General features: G+C 34.1%; 1 protein-coding gene and 1 non-coding gene across 2 annotated transcripts in view; both read left to right on the top strand.

Annotated features, from left to right (window-relative positions):
• LOC138709970 (small conductance calcium-activated potassium channel protein-like) overlaps positions 1-17989 on the top strand; it is a 642842-nt gene that overhangs the window by 78974 nt on the left and 545879 nt on the right. The gene's annotated exons all lie outside the window — the stretch shown is intronic.
• TRNAS-GCU (transfer RNA serine (anticodon GCU)) lies at positions 9916-9988 on the top strand. The gene has a single exon. It is a non-coding gene; the product is annotated as a tRNA-Ser (tRNA).

Below are 17989 nucleotides of genomic sequence, written 5' to 3'. Positions count from 1 at the left end.
AGCAGGGATGCAGAACGGGCGATAGGGGTTGGAAGCATGGGGAAAACGTCCACAGTCCATCGGCGTTGAATGACGTATCTGAGACTCGTACGCAATCACATAACACAGACACTGAATAGAAATCCTCTCCCCTACCAAATCAATGACGCGGTACTCCAACCAGGAGAAAGTCTCAGGGTTAATGCTGTGAATGAATGTTGATGTTATAAGGTCACACACGTGGGTACACGTATCTCCTTGGCTAACTCTCAAAGCACAAACGATAACACTGATACACACATGCTTATACTATCCTAGTTACAAAATTAGATCACGGTTAATCTCCTGGTCTTTTAATCTCTCCATACAGGAGATAACATATGCAGGAGAGCGCATGTTTTTTTAAACTGACGTTATAACGGTAATATTATCTATCTAATTCGCTCCAATAGATGAAGCAATAGTAAGCACATTCCTTTCACTGTTAATCTCTTGGTTGGAGAACAGTAGTGGAAGGAAGGGTTGAGTGACGTATTCCGCCTTGTGACGTACGCCACAATTGGCGCCCACTTCTGCAAGTCTGCTATAGAGCGTCAAAGATGACATATATAATTACTTTCATTTTAAGGAGTAATTCTATGTGGTAAATGAAACAAAAATAATAGTTACATATTGTTTCATATGAAGGGAGATTTAGATATTTTACGTTATTGTTCAACTTTCCATTACTTCTCTTGTGAAATATATCTCATATTTTCGGGATAACTTTGTAACACGTGATAAAATAGCTAGTTGTTAACAAGTTAAAACTGATTTTGTTAATACAATTTTTAGTTTTTCTGTTTGGACATGATGTTGTAAGTGAAGTGCACAGAAGTATTAGTCAAACACTGCTAGGGTAGCAGACAAGGTAGGGTTCTAGTTTTAAGTTTAGTCATTTTAACAAGGAACGTTTTACTCGTTATTACGAAGCAAGCGTGAAAATATGCTGTAGGCCTAAATTCCATGTAAGATATAGTCAAAACTGTTAAAAAGAGCCAGGAATTTCTCACCCTACGCTTGACAAAGAATACAATGATACTAACGTTTTTTGTCATACTCATATAGAATCACTCTAACAAAGTGATTGGTCATTTTCCATTCTAGCCTATATAATGCGTATTCGTTTAGAAAGGAATAATTTACAAGCTTGTTCCAATTTCCTTGTTCATCCTATGAATAATAACAATTCATAGCAATAGTTTTAAGATCGCAAAACAAGTTAAAATATGCCCGCAGATCACTTTTACACAATGTTCACATATTTTGGTTTCATTGTAAATAACTTTATGCTTTTACCGTTAACAACAAAATACGATTGCGTGGATAAATAATGGGCGTTTATTTCGTTCCATTATGGTGTGTTGCGATGTTCCTAGCACGAAAACTCCATTTATTACCAGAATTTTGACATTATAATAACAGGATTTAACTTTATTCAGAATTAACTCCAGAGTTCGTAATTTTAAGACTAATGTTAAAAATAACTTTCGTGCGTGATAAAGTGAAATTCTACTGAATGAAACTTCTGTATTTTTAATTGTCTGCATTGCATTCCTTTTTAATGTGGACAAGACTTTTAAGCGGGTTAAAATGGCGGAGCTTATAACTTTTTTCATTTCGCATAAAAGCAAGCAGTCCCTGTCCTCCTCTCTCCCAATGTTTCCCAAACCTAAGGCGCGCTCCGACGACGGTTCCTGGCAGATATCTTCGTGCAAAATTAATTTACAACAAACATTACATGTCCTGCCGCCATTTGGGTACAATGTTCGCATTCCCCAGCAGTCACGAACAGACTATTGCGGCTGTGCGCATTCATAAATTGCACTTGCAGATTCGTTCGGCCCTCTTTCAATTTTGCTTTTACAACAGAGTAACATATAATTTTACTATTTCATTATGGAAAAAACAGTTGTCATTAATAGAATATTCTAGTAGAATATATTTTAACTTGATATTAGTAATAAATACGATAAAAGCTGAAATCCTATTTTCTTCATGACTTTCGGCACTTGAAGCAAGTTCGAAACCAACGTAGATAAACTAATTTATTTAATTCCTGTTTTATATAGTTTTCTCATAATATGTAACCAGTAGGTTACTATAGAGATGGTCCACAATAATACAACAAAAACACGATAAAATAAAATTGAAGACCTAGATTTACAAACATCCCAAGTCCATTGAAGTAAATTCTTTAGGAGAGCAAGAAACCTACATAGCCTTTTAATATAAGAGTATTCAAATAACTATTTGTTTGATATTCTCTTTTACAGGGTGGCAACCTATACAAAACGCAAAGTCAAATTCGGTAAATCTTGTCAATTATTTTTATTTATTTTAATTAATTAATTTATTTATTTAACCTGACAGGATTGGGGCTGTAAGGCCTTCTCTTCCATCCTACCAGATAGCACATATAAATACAAAAAAGAAATACAAACACTGATGAAAATAATACAAATTAAATGAAAGCCCTATAGAGGGTCAACAGAGCCAAAAGAACACTATAGAGCTCTCATCGAGCTTATACAAGAAAGAAAAAAAAAAGAAAAACAGAGATAGCAATGATAGTGATGATTATAATAATAATAATAATAATAATAATAATAATAATAATAATAATAATAAATACATAACGTATTGTCAATTTTACATCAGCATAGTTACAATATTTACTATATGTCATGGGTTAATCCGAAGTTGCGCAACCTGACAGGTGTTCAACAAACAATTCCATGATCAGAATGTGATTTTTTAATTTAAATTTGAATTTTGATATTGTCCGACAGTCTCTGACATAGTCAGGGAGAGAATTCCAGAGGCGTGGAATCGATATGCTGAAAGATGAGGAGTAGAAGGATGTTCTGTGCAGAGAAGTAGAGAGAAAGTACATGTTCCGGGTTCGAGGTAGTGAAAGGTAAACAAAACGAGATGCTAGATAAGAGGGATATGGTCATCAATTAAAAAAATAATACGATAAACTAAAAGTAATAAGAATTTAATAACTTTTTTCCCTTTTCCGAATCACATAAGTAATTTCATTCCATTCATTCATTCATTCATTCATTCATTCATTCATTCATTCATTCATTCGCTTATTTACTTATTGATTCATTAATTTATTTATTCATCAATATTATCAAAATTCTGAGGTCTGAATGTCTTCGAATGAGCGCTATAAATTTACAAAGGGCTACGTCTCTTAACATAGTCACCATTACTTAAGACACAGGACAAACATGAGGGTAAGGAAAAACTTCCAGGACTAATAGAATGCTAGATAGAAGGGATTATAACTTCTTTCGATAGCTAATAACCTCACAAAGTGCTGGTAGGCCCTAATGGCAATATTCTTTAGTGAATGTCCATTCCTTTTCGACTACGAAATTTATTCAGAAACTTATTCAGAGATTATTGAATAATGATTAAATGGTAATGATAAAACTCGAAGTACGTACTGAAAATTATTGTAGTACAGCGACTCTTTTTACTATAAAACTTACAGAAGCAGACCACTACTCCCTTTGGTGAAAAACCTTGAGCTACTCTGTTAAACTTCCCTGGTCTTTATGTCTTATCGTACGAAGCCATTGACTGAATAGAATGCAATCATCTCCTCCCTATTCCGTCACAACTTTTCAATATTCTGACTCTCTATCTTTCGCTACTGCCTGAATCTCTTGGGATTCTTGGCAGGGTCACTCAAAAGGGTCGTGACGTCACACATATAACCGATAGCGTGACGGCAATAGGTCCCGGGGGGATTCTCTCCAAGTTAGCTTACCACTCCGGCCATCTTTAAGATGGCGACCTTGCCCCACATCTCGTGTAACAGGTTCATAACTCGAGAGATGGGAACCCTTTCAATTTAACCACAAAATCACAAGCTTTTTAAGTTGACGTCATTTTCATAATGCCAGCATAATAACAATGTACCCAAAGGAATCAAGCAACGCCTTTTTTATTGTAATGTACAGAAGTACATATGATATTTCCGTGCAGGAATTCTGCGTCATCATGTGATGAAGGATGAGTGGAGCGGAAAAAAATTCTCTCCCGCACCGGGACTCGAACCCGGGTTTTCAGCTCTACGTGCTGACGCTTTATCCACTAAGCCACACCGGATCCCAGTTCCGATGCCGGATCGAATCCTTCTCAGTTTAAGTTCCACCTCTCAGTTTCTCTTTTGTGGCCAATCCTCATGCACTGTGTCACAATGTGTGACAGTGGCACTATGTGCAAAGGTGCACTCATTACGAGTGACTAAGTGGCCGGGATCCGACGGAATGAGCGTCGTCTTAAACCACTAATATAATACAGTACAATACGATTATTTACGCATATCATATTACTTAGTCACAGAAAGCAGCATATTATTATCGCTGAATCCTTCTGGATATCAGAAAAAGATTAAAAATCCACAAAGTAAGTAAAACGCCAGAACTGCAATTAAATAGTAATTGCCCCTATTGCAGAAATAGGGCCTAAACACTTCACAGTCATTATGACACACAGTATCACTGAATTAAGAGACCTGTACATGCAGTGTAGACCATACTAATAAAGTGATAATGCGTGTAATTTCTGTTATTTATTTAAGACTAGCCGTACCCGTGCGCTCTGCTGCACCTGTTAGAAATAAATATAAAGTAATTACATAATTAAAATAGGACGTTTGATCCAGGGAACATTCGTGTTTGTTAGAAGGATAAATCGTTTAATATGTTACTTAATTGAAATTGTATTTAAATAATTAAAATGCGATCATTTAGGTCCAGAGAGCACTCAATTGGTGCAATGACAATTCCTTTAACATGTTTCTTATTTGTTATTACATGCAACCATAGTATAGTGAAGATTGACATATCATTTAGTTTTAATGTGTAAACTTTATATTACTTGCTATATGTTTCCATTGAATTATGGTAATAACTTAATTTTAACCATTGTTTTCTACGTCTTTAGTAAATGACTATGGTTCTGAACCCTTCAAATAACTTAAATAGTGATACAGCATAAACAGTCATGTAATTATATTTCTTTCTTTCGAAACTGTAATAATTCACGATCTCCTATGTACCATTGCCATGGAATGAATAAATGTGTTTTTTCTTCTACTCAAAAATTTTATATTTTGCACATAGGAATTACTGCAGGAACAACAACGCTACAATCTGAGGCGACGGTGAAAACGTATTGTATTGTTATTTTAAAAGTCTATCAGACCTACCAAATTTTGCATAGAATAAAACTTATGGGAAATCATTTTTAAAGACACTTTTGTTATGTAACATTTTTCACACAAAAAAAGCATTAATAAGCGAGATATTTTGATTTATTTAATTCAGGCCCCGTTAAATGAAGTATTCTGAATGCCATATAGCCTAAAATCTAAATTACAACGAACTTAATTTATATTCCAATTTTCATCATAATCCGTTCTGCCATTATCGCGTGAAAAGGTAACAAACATCCAGACAGACAGACAGACAGACATACATACAAACAAAAATTTCAAAAAAGCGATTTTCGGTCTTAGGATGAATAATTATACATGTTAACACGAATTATTTTTGGAAAAGCGAAAATTACCAGAAAAATTTCGGTTACATATTTATTATTAGTATATATTATATTATATTATATTATATTATATTATATTATATTATATTATATTATATTATATTATATTATATTATATTATATTATATTATATTATATAAAAAGTGCATTGATAACGGATGTACTCCGGTACGGATGTACTCCGGTAAGTAAGTTTTTAATTTGTTGTGGGGGCTCTTGAATCTCAGAAGGAACAACTTTTACAACAGCGCAACATAATCTCCTTGGCTCATTACCCAATTTTTTTTGCATTGCATTTATTGCATATATATTTTAGCACGATTCAATTGAGCATAGTTAAAATTTGAATTATAAAATAATGGATTGCTAAGCTAACGTACTATTACTGCATACTAAATCAATACACTCTCGTTGTTGTTAATTCTCTGAGATTAAAATGAGTGTGTACATAAATATTATTTTAAGAAATACAGAAAACGAATGTAAAAAATAGCCTATCAAATTTTCTGTGCATAGAAGCTATTTTAATCTTACCTATCCTCGATTTACTCAGAAGTTACTGTAATAACATAGCATTATGTCCATCTAGAGAAACTACACTTTCCAATGGTGAAATAGTAATTAATTATACAAATCCGTTAATTTAGCTTCCGATATTACTTCATAGAAACACAGAAACATTCTCTGTGGGCTATGTTTAATAGCTTTCGATTGTTGTTGGCCAAGGCCCTTTTTTCGATTGTTGTTGTCCAATTCCTCTTATAGACGAAGTCATTTGTTCTTAATTCATTGCACCGTCTTAGATGGCGTTATTTTAATTTTTAAAACTTATTTATCTTATTAAATATCAGTCCTATCAAAATTTTGTAAAGAATAAAACTTATCGGAAATAGTTTTTAAAGAAAGTTTTGTTATGTAATAGGTTTTAGAAAAATCAATAATAAGTGAGATATTTCGATTTATTTAATTCAGGCCCCCTTATAACCCCCTTTTTAAATAAAGTATTTTGAATTTCATATGGCCTAAAATCTAAGTTACAACGAACTTAATGTATATTCCAATTTTCATATAAATCGGTTCAGCTATTATCGCGTGAAAAGGTAACAAACATCCAGACAGACATATAAACAAAAATTTCAAAAAAGCGATTTTCGGTTTCAGGGTGGTTAATTATATAGTATGTTAGGGCCAATTATTTTTGGAAAATCGAATATTACCAGAAAAATGTCGGCTACAGATTTATTATTAGTATAGATTAGGTACGAACTTTTGCATTAATAATGTGTTGGTAATGTAGGAATAGGAATAGTAATTGTAATAGTAATAGTGATAATAATAACAATAATAATAATGATGATGATGATGATGATGATGATGATGATGATGATGATGGTGAAGAATGGTGATATAATAATAGTCAACCCTCTGGAATGCACCATACATCGTTAATAAATTTCTGAATGGGGATGAAATGAGAGATGGCGCTTGATTGGTTAACGATTCTACCAACTGTACTGTATGTTAAAAAAATTAGTATGACACACATAAAAATAATAATAGTAACAATAATAATAATAATAATAATAATAATAATAATAATAATAATAATAATAATAATAATGCTGATATAATACAGTCAACCTTCTGGAATGCACCATACATCGTCCAAAAATTCCTGAATGGGGATGAAATGGGAGATGACGCCCGATTGATTAATGATCTCACCCATTGTAGGTTCAATAATGAGCTATGACACACACGATAATAATATTAATAGTAACAATAGCAGTAGTAATAACAGGTGGTGGTGGTGGTGGTGGTGATGGTAATGGTTACTCTTTACTGGTTGGATTATTTACTTAATTTATTTATTTGTTTATTTGTTTATTTATTTATTTGTTTATTTATTTATTTTCTCTATTCAGAAATCTGAAGACCAACGAATTTAACAGTAACATTTCCCTTAATTTTAATCATGATAAAGGTAATTACTATTGCTGTTATTGTTATTGTTGTTGTAGTAAAATAGATCACAAAATAACCTTTTTGCACACATCACATATTGGCAGTAAATACTCTATACGGATAAGATCTTTATATCGTGGTTCAATGATTAAATATCCCCAGGTATTAATACATAATATATATACATTAATATTATTATTTCTTTATTATTATTACTTTATTATTATTATTATTATTATTATTATTATTATTATTATTATTATTATTCAAACCTACTACGCACAACCTTAGTTATAATTTGTTTCCACGATTCTTTATAAATCATATTCTTTAAATAACAAGAATAATGTAGATCTGTTTTCCCTGATTTTATTCATAAAATTTGTGCAAATATACTCAGACTGAATGGTTATAGCGAAAAGAATACATTCCAGAGCTTCCATCTACAAATTGCTGTAATCCACTGATACTTTATCCGTTGGGTAGGGATTTAGGATGATATCTTACGTTCATAAGAAACGTAAATTGGTAGCAAGTTACACAAGCCAAGCCAACGCCTTCCCCTAATCCTGCACACCACTTTACGACTTGAAACAATGAACACGCGCTACAGAAATCCCTGGGCCAGGTCTTGCGTGAAATTAGTAAACACTCTTCCGCGTCGGTTCGTTGCTAATGCCAACCAGAGATGGTTGCTAAACTGACGGTGAACCGTAATTGTGTACATTTAAAGTTAAAATATTGTTAAAGCTTGCAGTATGAAAATCTAAACCAATTGATTTACAGGTTACGTATATTTTGTTGATTTTAAATGAATCCTTGAAATACTGTTTAGTCAGTTGCGTTTTAATTTTTTTTTTTTTTTTTTTTTTTTACCTTCTCATGACACAAAGTTTAATAAAAGTATTGTGATGAAAGAAAAATATAGAACACGTTTTCGTTATCTCTGATACTACATAAGTGGTCTTTGATATTTTAAGATTAAAGGTTCAAGATTCTTTGTTGTCATGAAACAAGTGTTGTTGTGGAAATTGTAACTATATGGGTTATATTATATTAACATACTTGCTCTAAGTAGAGGCTGTCTGAGAGACGAAGTATATTACGTAATTTTAATGTACATTTTAATAAATTAATTGAAAGTTCGTAAGTTCTTCAGAAGAATAGTATTGTAAAAATACTCCCATATATACCATGAGGCACAAGGAGAATGGAGGCATAGCTGCATGCATTTTTCGACCCTCTGCACTAAAATGAGATGGTGTGGTCGGCACCACTCTCGCTCCCTTCTTAACCCTGGGAAGGATTTGGTACTTACAGTAATTTAACAGGGGGCTGAGTGAACTTCGGGACCTTTCTGGAAGTTTGGCCACGATAAAATCATGTCACCACTCGGAATCGAACTCCGGACCAAAGGAATAGTAACAACTACCAAAGAGATAGAATAAATAACAAAGTTACATAATACGATTACGTATGTAACAATGTTAAATTAAATAAAATAATCAAAAATGAGAATTAATGACCGAGAAATAATGAGAATCGAAAAGTCGTCATTATGAAACGACTATCTAAACTAAAAAGTATTTTACCGCATCAAAATTGGTACCTCTGTATTTTAATCAAAAACTCTGACATGAAAACACGATTAGAGTAACGAAACAGATAACAAAGCACCCACTGCATGGTTAAATAACATAATTCACGTAAACAGCATCCATGTCTGGAGTTTAGAGATTATAATTTTGATGTTCGTTAAAGCAAACCATAATGGCTTCCACAAGCTTATTTTTAATTAATCATACTCTTCATAATTAATGACGGCGTTCCATTTGTCATGGCAATAACAAAGCAAACGAATTCCCTCCCATTCCTGTTACGTTAATAAGCTACGAGTATTCTATCATCTAAGTTCTTTTCATTAGAAATATTGTCATTAAAATTAAAATATAAAATTATTGCATAATGAATTATGCAACATAGAAAAGTTAAGATGATCAAGCTCTAAGACTCTTAAGAATACCTGGACCCCTTTGTCATTGGTTCGAATTCCCGCTGGATGAATCAACATTTCCAGTTCATCTGTTGTATTTCGTATTGCGCTGATTTGAAGTAGCGAAAGGTCCATTATGTTACTTTATTTTTAAGATTATACACGACACCGTCACAATTTTCCTTTTTATATCCACACAACTCACATGAGCTGACAAGACGCCAGAACTCAACTGTGAATGCACACAAATACTGTGTGACTTTAAATTGTGGCTTTCTGTTAACGTACCTCCAGTAACGAATGTATTATACAAATCTGGCAAAGGGAAAATTGTGACGGTGTCGTGTATAGTTCCTGGGGTAGCTCAGTCGGTAGAGCGTTCGCGCGCTAAGCGAAGGGTCCCGGGATCGATACCCGGCCCCAGAACAATTTTTCCTTGAAATTATTCATGCTTTAACAGTGTTTGTGTTCAGACGAAGACTTTTGGATATTCCACCGTGTGCTGAAACTTGAAGTATCGTACCTATTTGCCTGATTATAGAACTTGTATGCAGTTACTAAACGTTTGGAGATGTTAAGTTCAAGGGCAGGGTGGAATGTACGAAAGTGTGTTTTGAACATGTGTATAATTAATCAGATATGGTATTATATTTGCTTTCGTTTTGTAAATATTCTCTTATATCTTTTTCAGGTTAGTACGTTCACTTTTCCTGCATGCAACAAACTCCGAGGCTGTTCTGTGGCAGAGGTATGTTGAAATCCATATTAAATAATAATAATGTTTACTGTGATATTTTATCGTTCTTTTCACTTTCACATTTTACGAAGTATAAAAAAGAAGAATTATGATTCAGCAAAATATAAATTTAAAGAGCAGAAATGTTTATTTCTTTTAATAACTCTGAAACCGAAACAATAATTTCTGATAGGCTTATGCTATTTCTGTATCCATAGAGTACAGAAAGTTTCCTTGAAATGTTGTCAGATTATGTTAATTTTCATTATCTACAAGTAACCTATATAAATTTCATTCAGAAATGAATAGGTCTGAATTTGTAGGACTTGAGACTTCTCGGCCAGGTGATTGGGTCTAGGCGTTTTCGTAACTATCAGATTCGTCACCGGTATGTTTCGTCACGGTACGTTTTGTAACAATGTCCTGTTTTGTCACGTGACAACGCGTTCCTTCACAGCCTCGATTTTTGAGTTTTCAAATAATTAGCAGTGAAACAAAACCTAGATATAAGTAAATTTATATTTGCCAGTTTGTTGCTACACCGTGAATTATGCCCAAAGTTTCAGAATACGTCAATGAACATTTCGCGATATATGCAGCCAAACTGTGTCCAATGGTTCTCGGGTAATTGCCGATCAGCCGCGTATGGAAGAACTTCAACTGCAATTGCAGAATCAAAGTGTAAAAGCCATCAGTCACCGTCAAATGCTTTCTTTATCTCTCTGCTATATCTTGTAGATCATCGATACTTCTCGGTTTAGATGGTAACTTTCCATTCTATTTGCTCCTTTTCATTGTTTCTTGCTTTGATAGCTTCAAGTTCGTATCACAGAAGGGCTGAAGTTGGCTCTTCGAAGTTTCAGTTGCCTGCCTCATCGACTGAACGCATTCGGCAGCATGAAACCGTTCCCAGTCCGGGTCATGTCTGTATACTCTATGGGATCCTTGGTAATGGACCTTCTGTCGTGAAATACTGTTATTGTAGTGTTGGAAATGCCCCACTGGTCACACCTGCATAGGCCTACAATACCACCTACTTTCCCGTTAGACTTTGAGAAACGTATATTGTGTAACATTACTATTAATTTATGACGGGACGGGAATGAGTTGGTGATTGTATCCAAGAAAATAAGATTTTTCTATGTCGAAATCTAATAAGTGACAGAATATGGCCATTACGAATTTGTATACTGTGACAAAACGTAGTGACGAAACATACCTATAACGAAAAAAGTGTGGCGAAAAGGCACGTCACTTGGACAGTTGCTTCCAAGCTGTCATCTTCTTCAGGAATAGGGATATCTTACGCGAAGTTTTACCGTAAAATGGCAGGAGCTTTCCATGCGGCACAACATGTTGCAGGACTATACTTATGATGTCATATGCTACAATTGATTATATTCTCCCACTTGTTGCTTTTCTGTGCGTGTCAAAATTATATTTATAATTATTTTGTATAACCTAGTATAATTTAATATAATTCAGTGTTTTCTTATCTCAGAATTTAATTTAATTTACAATAAATAATAGCGTAAAATTGTATAATACTGAGCGATTCCCCTTAAGAGATGGATGCGGAAATCTGCAGTATGCAGAATATAGGTACGAGTAAATTGAATATTCATGAACCTAAACGAGAACTTTGAGAACGAGGTGCAGGAATAAAAAAAATAGGAACTTTGTCGAAGATGAATATTACCTCTTTAGTCAAGTACCGTACGCTAAAAAGAGGATATGCAGCTACCATGTGTTTTTATAGAGAAGGGACTAGAGATAGGATTATTCGTATTTTTTCTCGAGTTGCAGAAAGATCAAATGCAATGTTTAATAAGATGATCTAACATGATCGGAGTAGTATCACGATTATTCCTGTGTTTTGTAGGTTAAGGACATGCAGTTTTGAATACTATGTAGGATGATTTTGTAAATTTGAAGTAAAAACATGGTTTTAATAATTAATCTACAGCACATTAAAAACATTATTCACGAAATGGATTTCACTATGGATCGTCTTGGATAATAATGATCCCAGTTAATCGAGAGTTTATTGCAGGCGTAAACTTCGGACAGTCCTAGAAGTACTCAATATAATCTAAGCCAGTGGTCGTCAGCAATCGCTGAAATGTGCAAAGGATAAGCGGAGCCGTTCCGTGTGCCACGTCGTGCAGCAGGAAGAGGTAGAGAGCATACCCGCTAGCAGTTACGAGTGCACCATGGTGCGGGTAAGAGATGCTAGCTCCAGGGTGCTCTGTGCTGACGACCGCTAATCTAAGCCAACATAGCTTGCTGTCGAGGTTGGATATGTTTTTATAAATTTTTCTTTTCCCTCTTCCAAAATGAAACTGTAACCAGCAATTCCGTACTTGAAGTAGTTATTTTTGTTTAAAATTTCGAGGCGCAATTTAATTAGCTGAATTTTGTAAGGTTTTAGCATATATTCAGAATATTTTGGTACCTGAATGAAGACAAAAAATTTGGCATTTTGAGCTGTTTTTAAGAGTATTTAATGTACTAATACACTGCGTAAATCCTCAATGTTTATATAGAGGAAAACAAATGCACACGCAAAGTGCATCCCACAAAGTACACGCGCGCTATCTATTGGTGCTAGTTCAGGATATCTCTATTGATGTGCCATAGGACGATGTCTATACCGGTACATAAGTGCTCAGTAGGGCTTCCCGCTGCAGACCAATCGGTAGTTGGTTCCTAATTCCGACCGCCTGCCGTATTCTAGTCGGTCGAAGTGTGTTGATTAGTATTTAGTATTTATTTATTTAACCTAGTAGAGATAAGGCCGTCAGGCCTTCTCTACCCCTCTACCAGGAGATTCCAACTGTAATATGAAGAATAAAATTACAATTAGTATTAAATTTACAACTACAGTTACAAATAAAATTACAATTAGTATTAAATTTACAATTACAATTACAATAAAAATCAAAGTCGATTACTCAGCTGTATGCCCCCGTCTCTGTTGATATTGTATTGCCTAGTTGGATTTCGATGGCTTTCTTGATGACCAGGTCCCAATGACCCAATGCCTTGTCCAAGACGGTGATGGCGTCGAAATTCAGCCTGGAAACGAGCCACAACATATATGAGTAACAATGTGCTGAAACCGCCGAAATCCATTGAATACCCATCCCATTGTGCTTCACGATGGTACTTACTGTCACGTGATTGCCAGAGTTGTTAATATAAGTAACAGGTTTAACTGGGAAATTCTAGAGCATCCTCCGTATTCTCCGGTTATAAGTTCCTACGACTAAGACCTTTTCCCTACGATGAAAACTCTATTAAGAAGGATATGATTTTATTTCATTTCATTTATTGTATTCCATAGATCTTACATTAGCAATGAAGCTTTAAGATGTGGAACAAGTCAAAATTTTGGAAGACTGTAATTACAATTTTTACAATTTTTTTACAATTTCAATTTCAATTTGTTACAATTTTTTGCGAGATTCTTCAGTTTAGCTATAAAATATAATGCATAGCAAGTCAGTTAATTCAATTTAAAGGCATAAACAGTTTCATCAGTTGAGATATACAGAAATTGATAATACATACCATGCAAATTACTTCAAATTACAAGCATAAACAATTCATCAGTAGAGCTATACAGATTACTATTCAATTTAAAGCATATAGGCCTACAATTCATCAGCCAAACTATACAAACATATTCAATACAAAGTAAACAGATTAATTCAATTTGCAAGCATACTTTCGTTAAGGTATATAAAATTGTACAATTCATGTCTAGTAGATTAATTCAATTTATAAACATAAGTAATTCATGAATTGAGCTATACAGACTACTATTAATTTTAAAAGCACATACAATTCATCAGAAAACTATACAATAGTAGAGTACATAGCAAATAAATTAATCCAATTTACAAGCATATTTTCGTTAAACTATACAAAATTGTGCAATTCATATCCCGTAGATTAATTCAATTGATAATAATCATAAACAATTCATCAGTTGAGCTATACAGACTACTATAAAATTTAGAAATAGAGAAGTCATTATAACAGTAAGGTTGTAGAGCAGTCAATTATAAACTTAGAGCAAAGTGACGTTGAGGATGGCATCCGTCGCCTTTCAGAGATGTGGCGACTGATAGATACGTGTTACTAGAGGAAGTTACTTTTAAGTATTGTAATTATGTCAGTTATAATCTTAATTAAATAAAAGATAAGATAAAGATAAAGATAGCCCCATGAAGATGTCCCATGAAGGGCAAAGGCCTCCTTAAATAAGGGAAAGCTCTATTTGCCTAACGTGGTGAGCTAGTTCACGTTAGACGTGATATTTAAGTCTAGGAACTTGAATTTCTTTAACAATGGTTCTCTCACTGCCTTTCACAACTTCCTGTCTATGCACAAATGTCTCTCGAGTAGTTTCCACTTTCTTCTGTCTCTTGCCTCTCTGGACCATTGTTGACCTGCCTGTTCTTTGAAGAAGTCTGCCCATCTGCGCCGAGGTCTGCCTTGAAGTCTCCTTCCTATACGGGGGTCCCACATGGTAGCTCTGTATGTCCATCTGTCGCCTAGTTCCAATATTTGCTACTAATTTTCGAGTGACCCTTGTATGGTACTCTATGTTTAATCTTCGATTCTATGTATGCACTTAAACTAATGTCAGATTCATTTTGAGTCTAATGTTTTAATGTGTGAATCTGCCGTTGTTTTCATACATACGGATGAAGATCAAGCTTTTAAGCGATTTTGCGCTTATATCTTATCATAGAAAGTTCTATCTTTTCTTTTTACCAAATGTAGTGCACTAAACTTCTAAGACTTTTTGATGTCTACAGTTAACTACTGTATCCTGCACAGGTGCAAAGACTTTTATCTCGTTGTTCGCTGGAAATCTGAACCTATTATTCCGATAGAACTAAAAGAGGTTGTGAACGACAGGTTGATTGATACTTTCGCTTTGCTGAGTGGCGGGTATTAACTTCGCAGTCGTCTCGCCTGTTCTCCAGTTCGCCAACACACAAGAGTTTTACGCAATAAACTAGTGTAAGCAGTTGTTCAACTATTTAAAGTAACTTACGTCTAACTTCATCGTTACTCTTCAACTTGTAGCAGTATCTGTGTAATCCGCGGGCTGAATAATTAGCGTGTCGACCTTATACTTCGACGATACAAGTTCAAATCCAGATATCCAAAGTTTTAATTTTGTGGTTTATTCCGTCCTTATTTTTGTGAGGATTGTAAAGGAACACTAGACTTCTGGGCTTTGTGGTTTGCTCCACGCAAGAACACAGTACAATAATATACACCATTATCTTTTATTTCTTCGAGGCCCGGTTTCTTCAACCCTTGTTAAAGTGCACCTTAGAATTAGAATTAGAATTAGAATTAGGAAAGCCCATTACATCCTTAGCAGGCAAGGGCCTCCTACCATCGGTAGGGCAGCTCTACTTTTGCTCACGGGGTGAGCTAGTCCCTGTGGGCCTTACTCAAAGTTGAGTCACTTCACTTCTCCTCACTTCACTTCACTTCACTTCACTTCACTTCACTTCACTTCACTTCACTTCACTGTTTTGTGTTCTACTGTTACTTATTCTAAATCTAAAGTTATGTATTTCCACTTTTCTCTCTCTCTCGCAATACGCGTCCACTGCGGTCCTATCCCCTCCTTGGGTCCCAGACTGTAGTGGCGTACCTAACATGGCGTTAATTAACTGTAAGTTAAAGGTATAATTTGCTGATAAAAATATTGCGTTTCTTCAAGTTTACATTTCACATTTTAACATTCTGTTTGTTAACTCTCTGTTAGGACCAGAGATTCTAGAGTTTAACCATAACCTGTAACCAAGTTGATGCTCAATTCTGTTTTCTGAACTCAGACAATTGCGATTCTCGCTGGTTTCCGTTGTTTGATTCAGAGAGGATAGAAATCTTTCTATTCTCTCAGGTTTGATTTATGCTTCTTTCCGTCGTGGAGAGGCGTATTGATATTGTTGTTGTGAAATGAAAAACACTGGAACGAAAATGAATTCGAGGGACTCTTTGTTCGAGAGAAGCCTTCTGCTGGAAATAATTTCGCGTTACAAATCAATTATTGAGAATAAACAAACAAACAAACGAATCTACGTTGAAAGCGAAAAGTGAGGCTTGGCAGAAAATAGCCTATACCTTTGTATGAACTTCTCTTCTGTCAAATCACTGAAACTATTAGCTCTGCTTATGTATCCATGAATATCATTTTCTAAACAATCAAGATATGAAAGTTCAGCATCTAACGCACCAGCCATATTAAATACTTCTATGTTAACAGAGAGTTAAATGATTTAACTGCATGAAATTGAGCAGTTAAATCAACATGGTTTTAACAGCCTATTAATACTAACAGAGGTTGAAGAAATGTTTCAACTGTCAAGTTCAAGTTAAAATGGAATAACACACTGTTATAATTTAACAAAGGTGGAAGAAATCGGGGCCGAGGGTTGCTAAGTTATATCCATTTGAATATAAGAGTTGTGCGGAGTTTTAATTTTTAAGGAATCTTTCTGACATTCTATTCTTATTCATCCGGTGTATTCATTTTATTCTTTAGTATCCTGCAGCAGATCTTATTGTGTCTATTAACTATTATTTTTTTTATTCGGTATTGAAATTTCCAGCAACTTTCTCACTTACCAAACAATGAAGATGTAGTTACATTATCAGATTCTAAAAAAAGTTTCAATTCTTAATTTTGTAACATACTTTTATTGTGCCTCAAGAATGTTCAAGTTTATTTAAATTTGTGTCCAATTTTTTATTTTTACTGTCTTAATTTCTGTAATTATTTGTAAAAAAACAAGAAGACATATCTACATTCTTCCGCTGGGAACACAAATTGGGTGTCCTGGATTTGTAGTTGGAAATGTTACAGCTTGGAATGCAGCCAATGACATAATTATTATTACTATTATTATTATTATTACTATTATTATTCTTATCATTATTATTATTATTATTATTATTATTATTATTATTATTATTATTATTATTATTATTATTAAAGCTTGAGTAATTTTTACTCTCAGATCATCAATGTTCCTGGTTTTCTGTCTTTAACAAAACCCCACACGAAGAAGAAGTCAGGAGGGGTTAGATCTGGGGAGTTTGTGAACCAAACCAAAAGATAGCTGCTTCTCGTACTGTGTTTCGCCTGCGACCTCCTGCATTTTTTTTTACACAGAACCTGTTTCTACAAATGTTCGATGCCACAACATTATGGAATCGTATTTAGGTTCATTACGCACACCATACTCACTTCGAAATTCCCTTTGAACTCTTTTAACACTCTCAAATTTAGCATAAAAAGAACACATTGTATCCGCTATTATTACTATTATTATTATTATTATTATTATTATTATTATTATTATTATTATTATTATTATTATTATTAAAGCTTGAGTAATTTTTACTCTCAGATCATCAATGTTCCTGGTTTTCTGTCTTTAACAAAACCCCACACGAAGAAGAAGTCAGGAGTCATATGTGGAAACTCCCATCTTTTAATCATAATATAATCAGCAAAGAAATTTTTCCTACTATCATAATAGCTTTATAATAGTAAATTAATATTATCCATACCCAAACGGAACAGACTGTAGATTGAAAGTCACAATTGAGTTACATCCGATATTCGAACCTAATACCGTGTGTTCGTAGCC

The sequence above is a fragment of the Periplaneta americana genome, chromosome 12, assembly GCF_040183065.1.
Source record: "Periplaneta americana isolate PAMFEO1 chromosome 12, P.americana_PAMFEO1_priV1, whole genome shotgun sequence".
NCBI classification, from domain to species: domain Eukaryota; kingdom Metazoa; phylum Arthropoda; class Insecta; order Blattodea; family Blattidae; genus Periplaneta; species Periplaneta americana.
Note: the sequence above shows the minus strand (reverse complement) of the source record. Positions and strands in the feature narration are given on the sequence as shown.